Source organism: Ceratotherium simum, chromosome 12 (assembly GCF_057802395.1).
Source record: "Ceratotherium simum simum isolate JZ-2026a chromosome 12, ASM5780239v1, whole genome shotgun sequence".
NCBI classification, from domain to species: domain Eukaryota; kingdom Metazoa; phylum Chordata; class Mammalia; order Perissodactyla; family Rhinocerotidae; genus Ceratotherium; species Ceratotherium simum.
Window position 1 is genome coordinate 14,102,199 of NC_141911.1, and position 22,623 is coordinate 14,124,821.

The 22,623-nt window shown below is 48.4% G+C and overlaps 1 protein-coding gene across 2 annotated transcripts in view; it reads left to right on the top strand.

Annotated features, from left to right (window-relative positions):
• The window catches only part of SCRG1 (stimulator of chondrogenesis 1), a 151,830-nt gene that overhangs the window by 8,210 nt on the left and 120,997 nt on the right, over nucleotides 1-22,623 (top strand). The window contains exon 1 of one of the 2 annotated variants that reach the window (XM_087437425.1): nucleotides 14,062-14,241. The exons of the other annotated variant lie outside the window; for it this stretch is intronic. The gene's annotated coding sequence lies outside the window, so the exon portion shown is untranslated. Of the gene's footprint in view, nucleotides 1-14,061; nucleotides 14,242-22,623 lie in introns of those variants that run through there. 2 annotated transcript variants of the gene reach the window in all.

Consider the following 22,623-nt stretch of genomic DNA (forward strand, 5'->3'; position numbering starts at 1 on the left):
CCAGATACAGAGGGCCCTCGGGAGCCATCGGCTGCCTTTCCTTAAGCCTCCGAAACAAAATTAAAATTAAAAATCAGCCAAGGAAACTAAACAACAGCCCCCACAAGCCATCCTTCCATAGCTGGGGAGCAGCGCTCAGGCCTCTGCGCTCAGGTTCGAAATCCGAATAAATGGAGCCAGATCTTGTATTACACCCCGGGGATAACATTTTAATGTAAATGTAAAATATGCTTGTAGTAATCACTTGTGGGCCCTGAAGCACCACTAGAATCTCTGTTTAATTATGGGGGCATGAGAGGAGCATTACCAGCTAATTAAATCCAATCCTATTTGTAATTCTTCCTCTGCTGCTGCCAACTTTACAATGCGAAATTGCTTTTTAAACGTGCCCACATATGAATTTTTAAAACATGTGAAAACTAAAGAAGAAACAAGGGGACAAGGGGCGGGGGAGAAAGAAAAAAGAAAGAAGGAAGGAGAGAGACGCAGGCTGCTGGGCCCGAGTCAAGGGCGCCCGGGATGAACCGCCCGGCCTCCTGCGCTCCGGCCCGCGCTCCAGTTTGGTCACGAATGAAGCCATTTCCTCTCTTTTCAGAGGTTTCGTCTTCCCCTTTCCTCCGAGTGGAGTTTCCCTCAGCTCGCAGACGTCGACCCCAGAGGAGTCCCGGGGCGCGGAGAAGGCGCTGCGCCCCGAGTCGCAGGCGTCCCACCGCGTCGGTTGGCGAGGAGCTGGTTCCACTGACGCGGGGGAGCGGCGCGGGGAGGAAGTGAGCTCACTGGGGAGGCAGGAAAGACTGGCGGGCGGCCGGCAGCCGCCAGACCCGAGGCGCGCGGCCCGGAGGCGCGCGGAGCCCGGGGGAGGGGCTGCGAGGCCAGGTCGCCCTGCTGGCGCCCGCGAGGAGGCTGGGGGCCGGGAGGGCTTTGCAAGGGCCCAGCCGCCGGCTCCCGCTCCATCTCGAGCCGCGCATTCTGTCTCCCGGAAGGAGGAGCGCCGGGCGCGACGCGCGAGGGTCAGGCCTCGAGCACAGAAGCTGGAGGCTGGAGACTCGCGAAGGCTTGATTCCGGCGGACGCGGCCCCCACGTCCCCGGGCTTGCCCACCCTCCCGCCGCGAGAGCGTTTGCTTCTGCCCCTCCTGCGCCCGCGTGCACCCCCCCCCCAACAAACACAACCCCTTCCCTTTCTCCTTCGTCAGCGCCCCTTGCAAAAGCGGGTCCTGGAGCTTTGCTATACGATTCGAATGTTAAATTACTTGCATGAGAAAACAACAGTGACCACGGCCGCCAATTATTGAATACTTGTTAGTATTTGCGAATTACAATAATATGCTGCGGGGTCTGTTTCCAAATCTGGTACCATCTGCCACCAACTGCACCATCACCAGCTGCTCCGATGCAGTCGGGTCTAGGAAAATGTTCTAAGGAGGGAGGTCAGCTGTCTCGCCTGGCACCAGGCCATGAAAGCAGAAACTGTTGAGAGTGCGGGTACCAGCGTTTCCAAACTGACAAAGCGCCTAATAAATGCAGTGGCACCTATCCCAAAGGGAGGCACTGGCACGTCGGCCTCCCAGACCGCGAGTGCTACTCCAGCCCGACGGGCCCTGCGTGCGGAGTGGTCCTTTGGTGGTCGCAGAGCGCGTTCGCGTCCGGAAGAGAGCTGGCGATGGTGCAGAACCCGGCTGGGGGCTGGATGGCACGGCGGTTGGGGATAGGTCAACGCTGTAAAGGGGAAACCCCGGCGCGAGGCCTTCTCTAGTGCCTTTCTGGAGGGCCCTGCCCTTGCCGGGGAGAAGTCGCTTGGGCACCCACATAGCGCAGGGGCGCGGCCTGTGGTCTGGCTCCCCCTGTTGCCGGCCGGTGATTTGGGCGTCTGGCGGTTGGGATTGCTGAGGCCTGAGAGGTGGAAAAAGCAGAACCCCTGTGCGTGTAGAGGGTGGAGGATTATTGTCAGACCGGGAGGAGGGGTCCTTGTCTGCAGGGCACAGTGTGGGAATGCTTATCGGGTTGGTGCGCTCTCGATCTAGAATTGATTAGAGAAATCTCCACCAACTAGGACCTCGCCATTTCACCTCAACTTCCACAACCTGCAAAAGGCACCCAAATACCTCCTGTCATCTTTACCCAGTGGATTGAAAGCCTGTTTCATAAAATTAGTAAAATCTTGTTTTCAACCTAACTTACATCATGATCGTTATCTATTTTTTGACTCTAAGTCTTTCTTTGTACATTTAAGGGGGAGGTGGTGAAGTTCTAGGAAGCTCCCTGGTGTCAACCTCGGCAGCCAAGAGCGGGAGCCCACAGGGCTTTACTGAGGTTTCTCCCATATACTATACTGCCAGCTTGGCTCCCACCTCCGCCTCCTATCTTCTCTGTGCACATTGCCCCCCTGCATCCACCAGGGCCCTAATCCCTCCCCCCACGTTCCAGACCAGTAGCAGCACCTGCAGGCACCTCTAAGGGGGCAGCAGGGACTCTGGGCCTTCCAGGCCAGGCGGCAGAGAGGCCTGTCTGTCTGCTTTGGAAACTCTCCATTTTCCCACAGTATTTCACATTCATATTACTTTTCACACCCTGTTAGGCAGTAATAACACTGAACCTGCTAAATACTTCCATGCACCAAGCCAGCCATCTGCCTTCTTCTGGGGATAGGACGAGCTTGCTTTCTCATCGTGCCTGCTTGTTGGCTTCTTTCTTCTCTTCTCTTCTCTTCTCCTGGGATCTACCTCCAGACCCTAGTAAGATAGTACAGTGGAGGTGCTCAGGTGTGGAAGAGGTCTTAGCCCTGGCCCTTCAAGAATGTAAAGGGGGTATTTGCGAAAAAAAGGGACTTGGGGACTCTTCGGGCTTTCAGTAATGTGTGAGGCTAGATTGGCAATTTTTTAAAGAACAAGACCTTGCTCCAGGCCTTGAGTAAGGTGGGGCCTGGCCTGCATAATAAGCACCACCTCCTGGCCTTACCTTCAGGAGCTGCAGGCCCAACAGGTAGCATTTGGGCACCAAGGGACTCTGAGGCAGTGGAGTGCAATGCCCTCCACTGCTTCCTCTGGACGCCATGCAGCAGCTCTGAGAATCAGGGGCTGCTCCATAAAGCTAGGGTGCATGGGGCGAGTTAGAGCCAAGCACTGGGAAAGCCACAAAGCTGGCCCTGGGAAGCCACCACTCCCTGCACCAAGAGTCACTTGCTCTTTGGCTGTGGAGTAGACTCAAGTCAGTCACAGCAGGCGGAACCTACAATGGGCAGATTCTCCAAGTCCAGTTACAGTGGACTGGGCCCTGACTGGGGCACTAGACACTACCATGCTGACCCTTGTCTAGGCCTGTGCCTGAGTTCCTAGCGGGAGCTGCGAGTCTGCCACCTTAGCAGGACTGAGGCTGGTGGCCCTAGGGCTTCAATCTAAGGGTGGTCCTCTGCTGCTCCTCCAGGACCCCACCTCAGTTCTTCCGTCAAGAAAAGAGGAGTAATAAAACCCACCTGCCTGCTACCTCTAGGACATGGGAGAAGGAACTCACTTTTAATGAGAGCCTATTATGCATCAAGCATTTCACAGGCTGCATATTGTTTAATCTTCACAAACTGTAAGGAGGGCATTTCTACACCCCGTGTGTTTGCAAAGAAACTGAGGTGCAGAGAGGAAGAACCTGGCCAGAGCCCCAGATCTGTGCATCCAGACACACTCCAGGCCTCCTGGCTACCTCTCTGCATTTCTAGCAACTGTCCTGGGAGTTGATGACACACTGAGGGGTCCTGCAGCCAGGGCTCTTGGTGACCTTGAAGAGAGAGTTGAGCTGCCTTCCTTGAGCCTCTAACATACACTCCCAGAGGGTGATTTAGGTGATGGGAAATCCAATTTTAAGGACTTGAAGCTTTGGGCACCATTTTAAGCTGTTGTGTCCTTATACAGATCCCTCCCAATATCCATGAGAGAGTCAAAGTTACCAGGACTCTCTTACTCAACTGGAGGAGCCCAGAGTCTACCACACGTGTGTCCTTCAGTGTCATTTTTCTTGCCCCACCACTCCAAGGTTGCGAAGATTTCAACTCAGATTCACTGGACTTGAGTTTCTGCTCATACCACTAATATCTAAACTGAGCCCAAAGCTCCTCCTTCAGCCTGGGACTCAGAAGCCTGGGGAGAGAGGCCTAGGGGGGGATTAACTTGGTTCTTAACTTCCAAGTGCCGCCTCAGCCATTTCTCTACTTGTCAGGGTTAGAGTTTGTCAGGTGAGCAAAAGGGACCACCCACCCTAAGCTGGAGGAGGACTGAGTGTGGGCTCTGGAAACCCACATGTCAACTTTTGGAAGCAAACCCCAGGAGCTCCACCTCCCAAACATTGTTAGTTTCACATCCACCTCCTAGCCCTTCAGTAGTTGCTTCTTGGTGTCATGGACTTCCTTCTCATCTAGAGAGAGGCTGCCTGGTGACTGCTTGCTTACACTCTCAAGAAAATGCTTTAGATTTTGGATTTGAGGCATTTGCAGAAGGTAGGAGGGGTGAGACAAAACAGACAAAACCAGAAAGGGAGGAAGGAAAGTGCACAGGCCTGTGGGGGGAGGTAATTGTGGTTTGGGAGTTGCTTAGGGAAACTTTTTCTGTTTCCTCTCCTACAAAGACACACAGTCCTGGCCAGATCCTCTCCATTGTCTATTTACTTTCCCCCTTTCCTTTTCCTTTACTCTCCTGATGCTAAGCCTGAGCAAGAAGAAGAATTATGGAGTGGGACCCCACATCCTTCTCTTTTGGGCAGTCAGCTGCACAGGACCCCGACTCTAGGTGGGCACTAAGGACAGATTGTTTTAAAGAGTCCCTGAAGCCATACTCATCCCAGTTGAGCCCTCTCTTCCCTTGAGGCATGGAGGGGAAGTTCTGGGGCATCAGGTGCATTTCTTGAACTTCTGGTTAATCTAAGACCTTTGGACCCTAATTCCCCTGGAGCACTATTCCAAACCTGGAGGCAGCTAGAAGAGTGGTCATTTAATAGGATTTTCTAACCCTACCAAGGTAGATTAGCTCATTTTACAGTCATTGCAGTGGGAGAGAGCAGGACTATGGTGATTTCCTAAATGCCAACTAGTAAGCCCCTATGCTCCCACAAATGTTATTTTACAAACTTTTATTATCTAACTCAGTGGTCACATGACGAAAAAGGCTGATAGACAAGTAAAAACCAAGTTAGGAAAGTTGCCCTGCATTTGTGTTATTTCTCCTCTATCTTACTCTGCCATTGTTTCTGCTGCTACTTGTAGATGGTGGCCCCACACTGCACTTTAGGAACACCAAGTGGCAGAGGCTGACCACGAGAGATCCATGACGCCTGGGACTGGGATTAGGTTGCCAATTTGCATTGTACTTGGACTTCCTCTAACTTGGACTAACTTGGACTTCCTCTAAGGATAGCTGTGACCCTGGAGTGACATTTCCTCTCTTCTCAGGGACTCTGGTGGTCTGGAAACTCTAAAAATCAAGAAATTTAAGAGGGAAATTAAAAGAACGAGAAGCTGTAGAAAGAGAGAAAAAGAAAAAGGAAAATAATTTTGCACAAAATGTAGAAGCATTCGGAATTCTGCCTGAGTTTCCAACAACTGAAGTTAAAGCGTGTCTCCACTGGGTTTCTCCACGTGGTTTCTAGAGCCCAGTTCCCTTGTTCAGTATCTCGGGGGTTCTTTGCCTGGGAATGGCACATTCACAAACAGTGGGTCTGGTCTCTGGGAGGGCTCTACTCACTGGCAGTGAGTAGGGAAAGCTGGAGGTGGTGCAGGGAGTGGGAATGGGAAAAGCCTTGGGAGGTGCGGCCAGGTCCAGTGGAGGCCCTGCACTACTGGGTACCGGTACCAGAGGAGCACTCCAAGCCTGCTGCCCCAGGGGAGCCTCTGGGCTCCTCGCCATCCTGGGTGACTTGAGCCGGAGTGATCTTATTCCAGTTATTAATGACTAGAATGGTTTCTCAAGCCACGACCAAAAAGAAATGGATCCAAACGAGAAAATCAGTGCAGCTTGGACTCTGCGTGACGGCTGCTAGTGGAGGATTGCACAGGTTGACGATGTCCACAGCTGCTTCTTCAGCATTCACTCAGTGCTCCACCAAGTGGTGCACACTGGTGGGCTCTGAGCTCCGGAGTTTGCAGTTGTGCGGGGCTGGAAGGCAGTTACGTGCAACAATTAGACTATACCGTGCTTATGGTCTGCGGAAAATATGACACTCTTGGTGTACCTAAGACTTACTACCCCCTACTTCCTCCCCAGCAGCAGGTTGAAGGTAAGTCTCGCCTTTGCTAAGGATGACACTCCCCCCCTCAAAAGCCATCAGGAGTTTGGACACATCAAGGACTCCTGTAGAATTAGGAACGTCGTGAAGACCTCGCTTGAGCTGCTGGTCAGAGACTAAGTGGCAAGTGCTCAATGCATTTCAGAGCCAACCACGGGTCCTGGCTTCTGGACTTACTGACTTTGTGATCTCGAGCCACCATCTTGTCTTCTGAGTTTGTTTTTGCGTTTGCAAAACGGGAGCAATTGCCCAGTAAGGGGGTTTGAAAGTGCTGCCTAGCCCTGGTGATCCTCATCTCTGTGCATTTATTCGTCTTTGGGGAAATCCTTGCATTTTCTTCCTAGAAACGTGGGGAACATGATGGAACTGCCATCTCCCTTTCCCACAGCGAGGTGTAGCTTCCTAGCCGATCGCCTCCCTCCACGAGACCGCAGCGACCCTCGACTTTGAACTCCAAGTTCTTTCCTCGGGTCTCGCAAGCGCTTTCTCGAACATGCCCCCGTTTGCATTCTCCGACGCTGGCCTGTGAGGTCTGCTGCGTTCTTGGCGATTGCGACGCTCGACTGCCTTAGAGGACAGTTCCTCAAAACAGGCCGGAACCCGGCGCAAAGGCCTGGATCGGTGATGCCAGTGGAGCACCGCCTCCTCCTACCCACCTGCCTGGCAGGCCAGTCCGCACTTGCACGACTATGGGGCCTGGGAGTGGGAATGACGCGAGGGCCAACTGTGGCCACAGAGACTGAGAGGCGACACCTGTACTGGCCGTGCAGGATCCCCGGCCAGGACGAAACCAAAGATTTGGGTCGTAGGGAACCGTGTGGGCCTGGGCTCCACTGCCCCTGCCCCAGCCCTAGCCCAGCTAGAGAAGGGTTGGCGGGTGCTGGGTCCCTCTCAATTCGCGCTGCTTCCCAGGGACCCCCGCAGAGCATGCCAGGCTCCCTTTTAATTTTTTTCACTAAGGAAAACAAACATCTTGCATATATTTCCATAGCGGTCAGGCCCTAATTATGGAAGATCGCGTCCAGAAACGCGGCTGTTCCGGCCGGAGGGCGCCAGGGCTGCGGAAGTCACTTGGAACTTTACATAGAAAAAAAGGTTTAGTTTGGACCATTTGGGGAGGGTCCAGAACAGGCAGGTTCGTGGCTGAAAAGGGGGGTGCCTGCGTTTCCCATTCCAAAAGCGGGGGCCTCTATGTCACCTTGCTGGTGAGAACTGGGGAGGCAACAGGTCAGTGAGATCGGGACTGCCCCAGTCCGACCCGAGCAGTCCTCGGCCACCAAAATTCCTTCCAGGGCCCACATTGGCCAGCACCACCACTCAACCGGGACCCAGCAAAATCTCTTCAACTTGCAGACGTGGAGAAAGAGGAGAGGAAGGTAGCCAGGCAACGGAACTGCAGAAACATCCTCTGGGTCACGTGAACTTTATTGCAGATCAGGAAGTTATCTAACAGCTGCCAAAAACCTTCTGACTCCAGTGCTCCAAATGTTGACTGTTTCTCACACCTCACCACCCGGGCACGGAGTCTGCTGCTTTGGGGGTTATTCAGATTTCCTATTCCCTTTCAGTTTCGATCTACCCCCACCTGCCTGGCTGCATTTGGAGATGATTTCCTTTTTTCCTTTTGTGAGACCATGTGGCTCCCATACTTACCTGGGCTGGCTGTTTCCCCACCCAGCCTCCGTAAAGAGAATTCCAAATCTCCTGAGGAGGGAAAGCCAGGTTAAGGAAGGGTCAGAAAAAGGAAGCCGAGCCCGAAGTCCACGCGTGCAATATTATATTCTTCTCCGGGCGCCATTGATTCATTCCAGAAAAAAGTGCAGCACAAAAAGAAATGTTAATGGGCGCCCTCTCTTTCTTTCACTAACGCACTAATTCCCAGTCCTGAGCCAGGTTCACGAGCAGGAACCTGGCCGTCTGTGACTTTGTGTCCCCCAAAGGGCCTGGTAAAGATCTGAGCACACAGTAGGCGCTGAGACAACAGATCCTGGTTGACAGAACAGATGCTCCGAAGGATAAGGGGCAAATTATTTGAGAGCGAGTGTAAGTAAAGGCGCGCGTGTGTGTATCCTGTGCCCTTTCAGTTAATTTCAGGCTCACAGACGAGATTACCTCGGGAGGATCTGCTCCCACTTTCAACCCAGTGGCCGAACACAGGCCTATTCCTCCTGAATAACCCGCACCTTGGCGTCGAGGGAGCCCGCTCCAGCTGACCCATTTCACATAGACAAGGCATCACTGTGACCTCCGGCGGACAGCGCTCCTTTTCTGACCCTCGGGGGTCAGGCGCGCTGAGTCCACTGTACCGAGTCCAGACTCACTCCAGACCACCAGGCGCAGAGGCCAGAGCGCAGAAAGGCTGTACCTCGTGCGCCCAGTGAATTGACTCTGGGTAAAGAGGCGCCCGGGCGGTGCCCGAGTGCCACCGACCACGGGTGGGGCTGGGGGCTGAGGCGGCGCTCCAGTCCCGCGCCTCGCGGATCCTCGGGGCATTCCGAGCCTCTACAAGAGTCCCTCTTCTCTGGGCCTGCCGAGAGTAGAGCTGACGTGCTTGAGCACTGGGGCTTGACCATGACTAACTAAAGGGGCCCTGATGTCGCCCACCCCGACGATATTATCGGTCACGGTCGTTACTGTGCTCTCTTGGCGCTGCTTTTCCCCTTAGTTATTTGTAATTATCCACAGGCGCGGACACCAGCCGCGTGCCGCGCACCCCGGAAGCGCTTGCCGAGACCCGGAAGCAGCAGGAGCTGGCACCCCGGCTAGTCTCGAGGGAGAGCCCTCCCGCCCCGCCCCCTTGTGAGCGGCGCGCGTTTGCGAAGCCTCGCGCGGCGCGAGAGCGGTCGGGCGTTTGCGCCACTCTCCCGGCCGGAGTCGGGAACTTCCCGCCTCTGGGTACCCCTCTTGCGGCGGCCTGGGGCCTCCCTGTCCCCCGGAGGAACCCCGCGGGGATTTAGGTCGCTAGTTAAGGTCGCCGTTCTGACTGGCCGTGGGTAGAGGGAGGCGAAGGAAAGGAGGAATTTGCAGTCGGCGCGTGAGTGACTATTTAATAAACTCCCCAAAGATTAGAGTGTAAATTTACTAGGGATCTTCGGTTGCGATTCATAATTCCGCACGTAATAAATCCCGCCGTTTATTTCCCACTGTGCTGGCTTCTCCCCGGCGAGCCGGGGTGGGCGCGAACCTGGGGGGTGCGGGAGGCCCCGGGCGCACCCCGCAACTCGCGGGGCGCCGGGCTCGTGGGCGCCGGGCGGAACCCATGACCCGCCGTGGTAAGAAGGCTTCAGATCCAACCTGGGCTCGTTTCCGGGACGCAGGAAACATCTGGGGACTTTTCGCCCGGCGTTCGGGAAAGTACTTCCGAACTTGGCGCTGAGGCGTTCTAGGATCCGCACAAACCAGGCCTGAAAGGGGGATGGGGCCGGGAGGGGATGGCAGCCCTGCCAGCTGCCGGGGTGCACACGGGGAGCTCACTGGTGGCAGGCACTCGGGCGAAGGACCAATTAAACACTTAGAGCCGGGTGCGCGCGTCCTGGCCTCATTGTTTTAATGTCTGTAGTACTTAGGCGCAGTTTGAGAAAGAATAATGTCTTTTCTTTCAGAAAAAAACATCAAAGACCAGGGGCTGCTCAATGTGGAGCACATATGGTAGTCTCCGAAGGCCTTGCCTGCCAAAACATGTTTCTCAGTATTTTCCTCCTTTCCTTTTTTTCGATCCCTGCCCCCGACCCCATCTCTTTTTTTCTCCCCAAATGGGAGGGAGGCGCAGGCTCGGGTTACCTAGGGCGTCTTGCGTTCACGTGAGGCGGTTGGCTGCTGCGCCGAGGCGATCAATGAGGCCTTTCAAGAACTGAGTCTAGCCTAGGAAGGGACTTTGAAGATGGGCCGGCGGCGGCTTCAGGGGCCAGGCCAGAGAGAACGTGCCTTGCCCAGGACCCCAGAGCTGGCCGTGGCAGAGTTTCGGCATTATCACATTTAGAGACCCTAGGTCGCTTTGGGCTTTATACCTGCAAAAGCACATTTTCCTTTTGGTAGGTGCTTCCTTAATGTGGTCAAGATACACTGGCTGTGTCCCCGGCCTTAGCTTATTGCTCCGTGTATAGAGAGCAGTTAAATCTCTACTGAATGAATATCGAACGAACTAAGTGAAGGCAATAGCCTGAAAACCACTTTTTTACTTCAGTCTAAACAAGATTCAGGGTTGCAAAGCTCCTCTTCCTCATTAACTGTTATTATCATTATTACTATTATTATTTAGATCACTGTCCCAGTTTTTAAAATTACCTAACAGAGAGAGGCAGGGGACAGTTGGCTAAAAGTTCAGGCCGTTTGCTTTAGGAATTTCTCAAGATGAAATCTCAGAATATTAGGGATCTCGAAAGGGATCTAGTTCAACTTCTGAATTTCCCTGAAGATAAATTGAGACCCAAAAAGTTAAAGTTACTTGCCCAGGGCACACAACTGGGATGGAGCTGGGGATGTGCCCTCTTTCCCTGCTGGGCTCACTACCCCATAATTGCCCTCAGTGGAAGGACAAGCTGGATAATTTCCTCTCTTCTAGCTTCTTCCAATAAATGGATTCCTTTCATCACCTCTGAAAAATGATCTCAGAATATTCTCCTTCAGCAAATTTACATGTAAGGTTAGTATTAAAGGCAGGGGTAAATTCTTGGGGCTCCCATTTATAAGAAGATCCATGCTGTCTCCATACATGCAGCTTTTTCTAATGCAATATTGATGATGGTGGGAGAACGAAGCATACTACACATGGAGCTGATTAAATACAAATCTTATCAAATCTTCTAGTGTTCTTATAAGTGTCACTTATATGACATACACAGAGACCAGTGAGCAAATTACCTGACAAAGAGTTAGAAGATTTGGACTTTAGACCTGGCTTTGCCATCAACCCACTGCATATCTTGACCGGTCAATTTCTCTGGATCTATTCCTCTCTCCATCTCTCTCTTTCTCTTCTCTCTCTCTGTATCTATATACACATACATATACACATATATATTAATTTTAACAGGTGATCTGTTGGTCCATAAATCCAATTTCATTCTCATATTCTCTGATGCTATCCTATGTATCAACATGCAATGAGCTCCTTACCCATACCAGATGGAGAAGTAACAGAGCCAACACTAGAACTCTGCTTACTCTTGTATTAAGTCCTTAGAGAATGTTAAACTTGCAAAGTGCTTTAGAGGTGCTTTGGCCCCTTCATCTTACAGATGAGCACACCGGAGCCCAGAGAGCTGATTTCCCCAGGTCACACAGCTGGAGAGCCCAGGGTGGCTTCCTGCTCAGTGCCATACTCCTCCAGGAAAGTTATTGCAAAGATGGGTCCACGGGTCTCTGTGACAGGTTTAGGTGAGCAAGGATCAAGTCCACCTGCCATCTGCACTCCTCTTACCATCCTGCCCTTCATCTTAAATGTAATCCTCAGGTCCTGTTTTGGATCTTTTCTTTTCTTATGTGATAATCTCTCCCTCGGCAATACTTAATCATAATACTTACTTCCTGAGGTTGTTGTGAGGACTAAATGAGAAAATCTGCTAAAAGTGCTTTGCACAGTGACAGATACATAGTTAAGTACTCAATGCATGTTAGCAAAGTTTATTATTATTAACCATTCTATGGTCTCAGTTGATGTTCCTGACAAATTTCTCTATACAATTCAGACCTCTTCTTGGAACTCTAGACCTGAATATCCAACTCGCTGCTGGAGGATATTTCCATGAAGATGTGCTTAGATTTTTAAAACTCATCATGCTCAAAACAGAATTTATTTCTAGTCCCTGTTGCACACCCATAGTCTGTTCTCCTAGTCTGAATGGCACCACCAGCCTGAGGAGCTCAGGCCAGTAACCTGGCCACTGTCACCAAGTCCTCCTAAATATCTTTCGAATCCTTCAAATCTACGCTCTCTTGCCCCCCTCTCCGACCTACTGCCTTAGTAATGACAGATATTGAGTTTTGCCTGCGTCATTGCATCATTTCTCCTACTGCCAATGTACCTCCAGTCTGTCCACAGGGCCACCAGAGTGATCTTTATATAACGCAACTTGATCATGACATTTCCCTACTTTAAATCTTGCATTCACTCCACATAGATTTCAGGGAAATCCAAAGGATGAGCATATAATGCTCTGTATAGTCTCCTTTCTCGTCACTCTCCCTACACACATGCTAAGCCCTGGCTCTGCTGAACTATACTGAACACCCTAGTTTCTTTTGCCTTCATGTCTTGGCACGTGTCTTTCTGCCTGGTACACACCTCCCTCCTTCTCCGTCAGACTGCATTCTACTTGTCGTTCAAGATTCAGCCTGGATGTCTGTCTCCTCTTTTTGAAAGCCTTCACTACGCCCCAGGCTGATTATGGAGTTTATATCCTACAGGATTGTAGTCTATCTCTTCTTCACCTGGTGTGAGTTCCTTGAGGGCAGTAGAATAAGTCTTTAATCTTTGTGACTACAATGCTTAAGTGCCTGGCACACAGTAGCTGTCCATCTCATGTTTGCTGAATATGAGAATGGTCCAGAATTAGAATAAATGCCTTTGGTTCTATAGCTTCTTATCATCAAAATTTGGGGAAAGTTATTTTCTGAGCCTGTTTTCTCATCTGTAAAATGGGGACTAACAATGCCCCCTAATACTTTGAGGATTAACTAAAAAGTGAATGCAAAAGTCTTCTGTAAACTGAGTAGCACTGTACATGAGTCATTATTATGATAAAGGCAAACCCACATTTCCCGTGCACGTACACATTTTCACACAGCACTTAATGTGCACATATTATATGTGTCCATGGGTCTGTGTTTGTGCACCTGCATGGTTACATGGAACAGCAGTTTCCAAACATACCTGTCTCTAGATCCCATCTTTAAAAGGCATGCTGAAATAGGTGGATAAACAATTACTTTTGATAACTAGTCCAGGTTCTAGATAAAGCAATTTGTAGCAGCGTCCTCTCATTAGCAATCTTTCTGTGAATTCATTACATCACTACCCACAAATACAAACTTAGTGCAAATTTATAGAGCACTGAAGGGCAATAATAGTCCATTACCATTTTTACTACGACTATTATTGTACCTTTCTACTAAAATGGTAACGTTGAAAAGCACTTTCCTGCCAGGCTTTCGTTTTATTTTCACTTCGGTCACTTGGAGCAGTTATTGAAGGCATTGTTTTCTCCATTTTGCATGTGAACAAACCGAGGCACAGAGGATTCATTGAACAACCTGCCTCCTTGCCAATGTTGCAACCGAGTGGAGGTCAGAACCCTACGATGCCCTTTCTCCTTTCTTTTCCCACAGATCGGTGTAGAAAGTTTGGTCAGAATAGATGACTGAGACTAACGCGCCAGAGCCGATCAATACGTAAATTGATGGGTGCTATTTATAATGCTTTCAGTTGCCATAGGTATTTCCGCACTTTGAACCTGCCTTAAATGTGGAATCTGCTATTGTAACATCAGTAGCGAGGGAAGTTCCTGTTTTTTTCGATTCCCGGGAGGGTAATTGCCTCTCTTGCCGCAGCGCGCCGTTGCCAGCTGCCGGGCTGTCCCGAGGGCTTTGAAGTAGAAGGCGCCCCCGGGCTTTCCTCTCGCCGGCTGGTGCCCGCGGCGGAAAGGAGGGCGCGGGCTCCACTTCAACCTCGTCTATCTCCTGCGTCTCGTTCTTCTTTAAGAAGCCAGGTGGCGCCAGCTCTCAACGCCTGCTAGAGCTAGAGGATCTGCCTGCTCGTGCAAAGGAGCGCAGAGGTGGAAGGAAGAGCACAGCCCTGGGCTGCCGCTTGCTCCCGCGCCCTCCGCCCTTCGGCAATGGAGCTGCGCTTGTTTCCTCTTCCGCACCCCTCGCAGGCGGACGGCAAGCCTAAAGGGAAGCGAGGTGTCCTGTGTGCCACGTGGAGCTTGAGGAACGGAAATAATTAAAGCCATGAGGTTTCCTGGCTCTTCGCAGGGTTTACGGTGGGTTTTGATTTGGAGAAGGCGAGCGAGGAGAGGTGAAGGCCGGTTCCAATCTGCCAGCGTCCTGTATCTGTCTGGGCGGCAGATGAGCACGGGGCCGGAGGGGGGGGGGGGGAGGGGAGATGCGCGCCTCGGTGTGCGCATACCTGTGGGTGCCGGGGCATGTCTCCAGTGTCGTGGGTAGTGGCCTACTTATTCGTAAGTGACAGAGTAACTGCATGGTTATAAAGAGGCAGAAGTCCTCCCAGCTGTGAAAGGAGGGCTTCGAAGTTCCTCATTTGACAGCCGAGGGTCTGAATCTCTTATGGAAGACACACGTTTTTTTCAAATCCCATTTTTTATCCTTGAAATATTTCCAGTCTTTGAACTACTGTTATTTAACAGGGAGAAACTTCATTATACAGTTATGTCGATTTACTTGATTTAAACCAAACTTCATTGAACAAAAATGTTTGTTGAAACTTAGCAAGTAGCTGCTAATCTGGTCATGAAAATTTAGCCATCCATATGTTGTGCTGTTGCAAATCATCACCAAATTGCAAGTTAAGATGAATTCAATAAAAGGCATTTTTTTTTGTATTCACTGGAATACTAAGAGAATAGAGTTGGTATTTTGGCCTATAGCAATTTTAAGATTTTAATTTGAAATGACAGTAACACACAAACACAGAGAGCACTCAGCAACATTAGTAATGATAACGGTGTGCTCTTAATGCTGCTTTTTATAATGCTGCCGGTGGTGTGTTTATTACAGTGTGCACTTTAGAGCAGTGTTTTTCATACTGCAGGTTGCCAACCATTAGTAACTCATGAAAGCAATGTGGGATTTGACTAGCATTTTTTAAATGAAATAGAAAAGAATAGAAGATATCAGAACGACGGTAAGGATAAATCCTCTTTCACAAATCCTTTTTCCCATATATATTCATGTATACTGGGTCACAACGTAAAATGTACTTCTTATCATGGATTACATTAAAAAATTTGAAAGCCATGGCTTTAGAAAACTCCATGTTTCTCTGACAAGGTTCCCATCAGTGTTAGGCTCTTCAGGTTTGGGGTGCAAGGCTGAGGCCCCTGCTGCCCCCTGGTGCTCGACACTGAGCTACGGTGGGTATGGACCCCCTTGGGAGGTGGGTATTCAGTTTTTAAAATCTCAACACTGTGGGTTCTTTGCTGGTTATGAAAGTAATACTGGATGAGAGATCATGTCAGGCTTTAGGCCCAGGGAGAGGACTGGCAAGAAAGAATGACATGGAGCCCCCAGCTTCAGGGAGGACTGGTAGCAATAGGAGGATTAGAACAAGAACTCAAGCACAGACCAAAGCAGAAGCCAGCTTATTCAGACTGGGGATGGGGGGTGGGAGGAGGAGTGGCTGGAGTCAGAAATTTTGGAAGAGAGACTCATTATCTTAACAGGGCCAGGTAGAAGAGTCTGGACCCATGAGAAGCAGTTTAGGAGCTCCGTGACTGTTGCTGGAGTGAGAAATGCTTCTACCCCTCCTCTTCCTCTCTGTCCCAGTGTCTAGGAGGAACAGATACTACTTTTATTGTTCAAGTTTCAGGACACTGATTAAACCATATTTACCAGAGGGAAGGTCATTTTGTGTTAAAAGGCAATGGCTCCTTTTGGCTCTTTCTCTTATTTCCTGGTAAGTGGACCTGCTAAAGCCTACCCTAAGGAATGTCAACCAGCTCCCTCTTTTCTCCACTCCAGATACTAGAATGGTTAGCTGAACCCAGACCCGGCTTGAGTGTGGCCTTCCTTCTCTCTCTTCACCTGAAAACATGCTGGTCATGGCTTTGGATTCCTGCACCATGTGGTCAGCTACAGGGAAAGGAGATGTAGATTTGGACTTTGGGGGCCATGGACCTAACCACGTGCTCTATCTTAGCTTGACTAGGGCTTTGCACCGAGGCTATGCTGTTTTCACCCCTAGTGGTCAAGTGGGCATTGTTTCCCGATTTCTATTGTTCCAGAAATGTGTAATTCCCTAGAGCAGTTGTTCTCAAACTTTAGCGTGCATCAGAATCACCTGGTGGGGATTCTGGGCAGATTGCTAGGCTCCTACTCTAGTTTCTGATTCACCAGGTCTAGGGTGGGGCTTGAGGATCTGCATTTCTAACAAGTTCCCAAGTGATGCTGATGCTGATGGCCCAGGACCAGACCTTGAGAACCATTGCTCTATAAAATCTTAAGAAGGGTGTGGAGTGGGAAGGTGACTGACAGGGCAAGATGAAAACAATCTTGGCCTTAATACCATCTTAATTCTGTGAACCCTGCTCCCCACCCCAAGCCAATCCTCTAACACTCAAGACTGTGAGAGCTCTGATCTGAAGGAGGGTGACTCAGTCACGAACACCAGCTCTCAGGGGTTAGGTTAGGGACTCTCCATCTTGAGGGGGACTCAGGGGCACCTTACTCTCAGACAGACCACTAAGGCACAGGATTCATTGTGAAGTCCCTGTAGGAGCGCTGTGCTGGTTACTCTCCGCCACTCTGCCTTCCGAGGTTTCCCCACCGCCTTGTACTGCAGGGCCTGCAAGTGTAAGAACTATAATTCCCAGTCACCTCTGCAGCAAGATTCAGGATGCAGTTCAGGTTCTGATAATGAAATGCAGTCACATAGGATTTGAAAGGCAGAAAAGAGGAGGGCGCGCTTTTTCTTCAGCTGTGTAGGCGCACAAGAGGGCTCTGGCAGGCGTGAGTATGGGCAGTGGCTGCATGCCATGGTCCACTGTCTAGTCACCAGCCTCGTGGGTGTGGGGGGCTCTGATGGCTGCCCTGACTCTATTCCTCCAGCCGTTCCGCTCGATAACTTGTATTAAATCCCTCTGAGCTTGAAAGATCTAGAGTGTTTTCCGTTTCCCGTATTGAATCCTGACTGATACAGGGAACAAGGCTGTCTTAGTGCTTTGTACCTGAGGTCTGGATTAGTGTGGGCACAGAGTAGTAGAGACCCTGTAGGTGGTGAGATGACTGGCCTTAGCTGGGGGAAATTTGGGGGTGGTGACCTCATCTAGGAGAGCTTGCCTGCTCTCCAAAGATCATGAGTTTGAAGGGCTGAGCATCTGGGTTGCTCTCATCTCATTCTGCTTCTCTCACCACAAAGCTTCACTTCCACTGGCTTTTCTTTCTGATTTTCACGGCAAAGCAGGAAAAGCTGCCATTTTTTGGAGAGGTCAGGCAAAAATTTTTGCTAGTGCTCAATGACTATCTGTTCTACCCATTTTAATGAGCAGGGAAGGTAATGAGTTTTCAGTTTCCAGCCTGAGGGCGAACAAATTCCTTGGGCGAGTCGGCTTCCCTTAGCGTGAACAGAGAGCTGGGGAGCTGCTGCACATCTCTGCCGCAGCAGACAGCAGGACCGTCGCCTCGGTCCACTCTGCTGCCTAAACCCCACCTTCATGCCTGAACCTGCAGATACTATTTAGTAGCTGATTCTTTGGCTCATCAGTTCTTCCTGAGCAGAGGCAAGATTGAATATATGTGACGAATTTTTGTGCAGAAGGAATTGATTGCTCTGGTAACTGTGTCATTGTTCACAAATGCATGGTACCCCTCTCTGCAGGAGGAGTACAGGTCCCCACTCTCTGACTCTTGATTGTGACCAGGTGACTGGCTCTGGCCAACGAAGTGTGAGTGGAAATGACTGCCCTTGGTCTGCCCTTGGTCTTTAGTCCCTCTAACCACGTCAGCAATGATGCAGATAGCGGCAGCTCCCCGGCCTGGGCCCCAGGGTGAAGACGATGTGGAGCAGGGCAGCAGGAATCCAGGATGGACATGTTGCTAAAACTCTTTTTAAACTATTAATTCTGTATTAATTTACTTCTGTGAAGTGGTTGAGATTCTAGAAGCCTAGTAAATTACACCTCTCATCCTGGCCAGAGTTTGGTCCAAGAGGGCTGGAGGGGGAAGCTCAGGTCCTTCTTCCAAATGCACCAATCAGGGCCAGCCCCATGGCTTAGCGGTTAAGTGCGCACGCTCCGCTGCTGGCAGCCCCGGTTCGGATCCCGGTCGCGCACCGACGCACCGCTTCTCCGGCGGTGCTGAGGCCGCGTCCCACATACAGCAACTAGAAGGCTGTGCAACTATGACATACAACTATCTACTGGGGCTTTGGGGGGAAAAAAAAAATTAAAAAAAAAAATGTACCAATCAGATCAGTCGCTCCTCCTCCCTGCCAGAGGCAAGAAGGGGTGTGAGGAGGTCCTGCCCCCTGACAACTTTAGGAGAGAGAAATAGAGATTTCCGAAAGGATTTTGTTACTGTAAAACTATACCACTCTACATATCAAAAAGAATTTGCCAGAAATAGAAATATTAGGAGAGGCCATGAAAACATTAATTTTTGTCTCATTTTTATTCTTGAATATTTGACAGCCGCATTCAAGTGACAGGCCAAGGCATTGAAATAAGAGTTTAAGCCGTGGTAATCCTAACCGTTATCATTAAATAAAGTAATTGATTAGCACATTGCTGTAATAGGGCAGCAACTCCATAGTAAATCGGAACTTGTGACCTTAATATTAATATGACTGACTTTCTGCCAAGACGTCCCTTGCCCCGAGGGCCTGGCTCATTGTTAATTGGTGGCCTGTGGCTCCCAGCACAGTGCTCTGCTCTGGCTGCTGGGCCTGAGGGTAACGGGGTTATTTTGAAACCCAGTATTCTTAATGAATCAGATCCTGACCCTAAAACATGCAAGAAAATAACCTAAAAGTGTGATGAAAAATTGGTCTATTGGAAAGTCAGTGACCTTTCCAGGGTTGATTTTAAAAGCATAGATTTGTTTTATTTGACACTTTGGTAAATGACTTAATAAAACATAACAAGGTCAAAGAAATTATCCTGTGTGTGTTGTGTCCTGCAGCCTGGACTATCTAAACGATATGCTTGGAAATGAGCATCATTATTAGTGAAATATTGTTGCAATATATGGCATGGACTGTTTTGGAGTGTCAGACTTTAAGGCGCTATCACAGAATTGACCGTATTCATGGGATTTTTCCTGACTTACTAACATTTTTCTTTATTGTCTCCATAATCACCTGCTTTATGAACTGGGGCTAGAGCTGATGTTGCAACTGGTAATTTTCTTAGAACCCAAATGCATTTATATGTTTCCATTCTCTTGATTTCCATCATTTCTGGGAATTGTTAGTAGATGGAATAAAAAGAAAATACATTATAAACAATTCAAAACACCAAAAATAAATTCCTTGGACCTTTTACAGATACCACACATGCAAATAAATGTGGCTTTGCATTCCAATGGCATTCGCGTGGGGATTACATTTTCCTCATTAACCTCTTTCTTAACCAAACAGTATTGTTCTTCAAGCCTGTTTTCTGGAAATCGAGTTTGACATTTTAAATTAATTCACACTGGCTCAGTTCAAGTGAAGAGGTAGAATGTCTTCTTTTGATCCCAGTCATTTGTGCAGCCCTGGTTGAATTCTACCAAAGTAGGAACGCCTACTGGTTTAGAATGAAAACAGGAGATTGATTAGATTGCTTCAAAACCAAAACATTAGAGGTACTAAATATGGTTTTTCCTGCACTGCTAAGGAAAGAGGTGGAAAAAGCAATCTATGATGTACTCCTGAGATCTGAACATGCTTGCTTTCCTATAACAAATCATTTATAAAATGAATGTACTTATTTCTAATGGAAGGAACACTCAGTCTGTTTTCAATCAGTCATAACCAATAATTCCTCTGCTAATATGTGGACTTTAATCTGAAGCAGTGGGAATCTTCTCTTTTCTCCAGGAAAGTCAACAGAGTTGTTTAGAAAGACTGCATAGTTTTGGTAGGAGCAGATATGTAACTTGATTGTTTTTTAAAACTTCTGTAAACGTTTATGCATGAATTTGCAATTTTAGCCCTTTTTTGTTACAGAACAACAGTATACATTGTTTTCGGTGTTGATATTTGGCAGTGGATGGTGAAATATTTGTATGTATTTAGGTATGTCTATCTAAGTAAAATGAAAGAGACATTAAAATAACTCTCAGTCTGAGTTAAATCTACCAATTTTAGGAAACCCTGTATCAGTTGTCTTCACTCTGCTGTTAGCTCTGTCTTGTTTTGTCAAGCATTCTTTTTCATTCCACCACCCTCTCATGCATTGTTTTCAGACTCCTGTAATCCTAGCTGAAGATGGCACGAGTTAGAGTTGGAGAGAGAACCAACACTAATTTTCGTAGTGTCCACAGTTTCAAAACACACACTTTAATGTTATTTGACACCATTTCTACATGTGCTCTCTTTAGAAAGTGAAGAAATACCTTTTGAGAGTTTGTCAGATGAAACTATATTCCAAAACATTTGCAAAACTGAATTATTGACAAAATGCACATGATTCCGAAAGGCCCTGCTTGATTGAAAGCATTTGCAGTATTTCAACATGAGAACGTTGCTTACCCTTTCTGTTGTCTGTTTCCAGAGTCCTACAGAGCATACTTCTGGACTTCTACTGTGCCCGGATAGCAGTTACTACACAGCAAACTCAGAACAGATTAGAGCTAGAGTTTTAGAACACTCGATGCCTTTTATCCCTTGAGTAAGCATTCAGGAAAATTGCATCCTCGTGTTCTCCCACAACCATCTCTAAGTCATAGGAGGCTGAATCCCCCCTGCCTGCCTGTAGGGTCTAACAATGCCTACCAAATTGCACAATCACGCTTGTCCATTCCCAGCACGTGCTGTGGTTGCCAAGATGCCGCTGTGCCCTCAGTAGATCCTTTGAAGAGACACTCATTCCAAGTCTTGTAGCTTCAGGGTTGATTTGCCACCCACTCTTAATGTCCTACTTTGGCTGACATAACACTTAGCCTACCTCTGAGAATGACACCAAAATCAGTTCTGCCACTAACCAGAAACAAGGCCATTTCTATTGCAAAAGGACAACAATAGCCTCGTGGAAAAATTGTATTTGCATACATGGTGATAATAATTAACAGAATTATAAAGTTTTAAAAGCCCAAATATGTCGTGTGTGTGGTGTGTGGTAAGAGAGAATTTTTCAAAAATCTAATGTAGTTGACATCTCGGTTGCCATTTGACTAACACAGAAATTAGTATCCTGAAAACTGACCAAAGAAGGAGAAAAATATGTTTTATTTTAAATATACTTCCTTTGTCAAATCACTCTCTTTACTAACAAGGAAAACCATCAAGGGCAATGTAATTCATCTTTATTTGGAATTTCAGAAAAGCTAGTGTCCCAAACTCTCTTCTGAACTTTTCAATAGACTTCTTGCTGTCTAGCTTCATCTTGTTTAAAGATGTTAGAGCTGTGCTGAGATTAATATCAACAATCAGAAAGTAATGTCATGGTTCTGGTTGTCATTATCCTGTTTAGACATGCTAGAACTATATTTCCTGTGTTAAATCTTAATGGACTAGAGAAAAGAAGCGTTCAAAATCTTAATGATGGTGGCTTCAACTATCCAGGCATCCCCCAGATCTCTCACTTTCTAAACTCAGAACATCTAATAAATCCACGATTTGCCTCAATTAGTTTTCTCAGCCCTGGCTGCATGTTAGAATAATCCCAGAATTAGAGGGAAAAAAAAACCTGATAAGCAGGCTCCACCTATTCTAATTAAAGTACAATCTCAGGTTAGGGCCCCAGACTTTTTTTTTTAAGTGCCCCCAAGTGATTCGAATGTACAGCCAGGCTGAGAATCACTAACCCTCTCCATAATTTCATCTTTCAGAAGGGAGAGGAAGTGATGAAGAGGATTAACACCCTGCTTCTAATTCTGGCCAACTCAGAGGCCCTGAATGGAAAATCAGAAGTGACAGGAATCCTGGAAGAGGGCCACCTGGCCATCAGAAAATTCCAGAGGGATGTGGTCACTGCCAGACTCACACTCAGTTAGTTTGAGTTTTAAAATATCTCAGGAAATTATAAAAGCCTGACTTTAACCCCCCAGTCTGAGATTCCAAAAAGAAGCAGAGGAGATTCTTCAGAATAAAATTCTGATGCTATTATTGCAAATGGTCCAAAGAAGGGGGGGAAAACGAAGAAAAGAGAAAGGAAGGAAGTAGCCAAAAAGATTTAGTATCTTCATGCAGGAAGCTGTCTGCCGAGATCGGATATATTTTTAAACAGTGCATGTAAATTGTGGAAGATGATCTAGAAAAACAAGGGTGGATACAAAAAAATCTGTCAAGAATATGTGAGAAAAGAGTCAGAAAGACTAAATCCAGAGGGAGGCTAACATTCTAGATGATGATGAGGGTTGTTTGCAACAAGAGCAAGTATAGAATCCATGCAGGACTGTGATGGCGTTTTGTCGATGTCATGTCAACAGTGAAGATACAAGACGACCACACCCTCACGCTCTATTTTACTCTTTAGACTAGAAAG